We start from the raw sequence: 1,988 nt of genomic DNA, 5'->3' as shown, positions 1-1,988 counted from the left end.
AAGGAGGTACGGGAGAGGTGGGAGAGCCACAGTGGCGAACTGGCGTCAGCTGGTCGTGCCCACAGGCCTTCAGCCCATCTGCTCCCGGGGCAGTTCTCCAGTAATGTGATGTCTTAAAGGATGGGGGAACTGCCCTGAACCCCGGCACCGGGGCACCGGCAGTGTGCAGCATCGGACCCTGGCTGGTGCCCCCCCGGGGAGGTCCCCTGCCACGCCCGGCCAGCCAGGATGGCCGGCCAAGGTCCCCACCACCCATCCCATAGCGGGCAGTCGCTCATTTGCTCTCTTTACAAACATCAGCCTCCCAGTACCTAAAGGGGGCCTACAAGAAAGCCACAGAGGGACGTTTTACAAGGGCGTGTAGTGATAGGATGAGGGGTGATGGCTTCAAACTGGAAGAGGGCAGGTTTAGAATGGATATCAGGAAGAAATTTTTCACTATGAGGGTGGCGAGACACTGGAACAGGTTGCCCAGGGAAGTTGCAGATGCCCCATCCCTGGAGGTGTTCAAGGCCAGGTTGGATGGGGCTTTGAGCAACCTGGTCTAGTGGGAGTTGTCCCTGCCCATGGCACTAGGTGATCTTTAAGGTCCCTTCCAACCCAAATCATTCTATGATTCTATGATCATGTCTCTTTGGCTTTACTGAGACATTGGTTCATGTTGGAAGGACTGACCAGTGAAATCCGAAGTGCAGAAGAGCAAACTCCTGCTCTTCCCACCTTTGCCCCTGGCTGGGATGAAAGATGGGCATCTTCTACTGACCTGAGGGCTACTAGGTGCGTCCAGGAGCAGCCGAGGACCGCAGCACCCTTCGGCCCTGCACAGATTTGTGCGGACCTCATTCTCACGGAGGTGAATCTCTGCCCTGGCTCTGCGCAAATGAGCTGGTCTGAAAGCGAGGTCACTCCAGTGAGCGCCGCACAGTTACACTGCTGTCTATCTCATTTTTTAAAAAAAATAAATTATGAAACTTCCTGATATCATTTACAAATAAGAATAAAGATGTTTTCCCACATATTGTCTTTTTTACCAGTTCCTAGGAGAAAGGAAGAGAAGGGTAAGGAAGGAAAGGGAGGAAGGAATGAGAAGAGGAAAGGGGAGAGGAAAGGGAAAAGGAAAAGGAAAGAAAAGACAAAAGAAATTAAAAACCTTTCCTATATTCGACTCCTGGAGATGTGCCAGGGACAGTGTTGCGAACATAATCCACCAGCGTTCGAAAAATCAGCCTTGGAAGCCAGCACTCCTTTCCCATACTCTGTAAAGAGGTGGGTTGTTGTTGTTGTTTTTTTTTCCTGCCACCATCTCACAGCAAACACTTCTTCATTACAAAAAGCACAGACGCTGAAAGGATCACCACAAGTTAAGCGTGTTTTGCTTTCCATGCACTATTAGCGCTGAAGCGAAGGAGAACGGATACTCTTTGGCTTCTGACAATTGAAACATGATCCAGATCCATTTGTCAAATAACCGCAGCGGTATTCCCTTTCTTGAAAATACAGAGATTGCATTGGGGCTCTCCGTCAGCCATGCAAACCTCTTTATCGGGGATGTTCCCAGGATGAGCAATTTGGAAACCTCTTTCTTGTCTTATTTGCTTGTCTCGCATAATAATAAACCCGGAGAAAGTAGCCAGGGTACAGGACCAGGGTAAATATGTGAAGGTCGAAGAGAAGTAGATGCTGTATGCCTATTTAGTCATTATGTAGCTTTTATTATTTTAGTAGGCACAAGCCACTTTATGAAGATCTATGTAAGATCATCGTTTTGACAAATTTTCAGTAAGGCATACAAAATGGGAATTAAGGCCTAGGGAATGAAATTGTTACACTCTGCTAAGTTCTTTTTTTTCCTAGAGAGAATTTTTCCTTGCTTTACTTATTAAAATGATTATTTTTTCCAGTTAGATTAACATAGCTTTGCAGAGTTAAGCTGAGCAAATGTCACTCACAGCCCTCCAGTCGCCAAGTCGACCTCTGAACACATTACA

This window comes from Charadrius vociferus, unplaced genomic scaffold, assembly GCF_000708025.1.
Source record: "Charadrius vociferus isolate BGI_N301 unplaced genomic scaffold, ASM70802v2 scaffold444, whole genome shotgun sequence".
Classification (NCBI taxonomy): Eukaryota; Metazoa; Chordata; class Aves; order Charadriiformes; family Charadriidae; genus Charadrius; species Charadrius vociferus.
The sequence above is the reverse complement of the archived record's forward strand: the minus strand, read 5'-3'. Positions refer to the sequence as shown.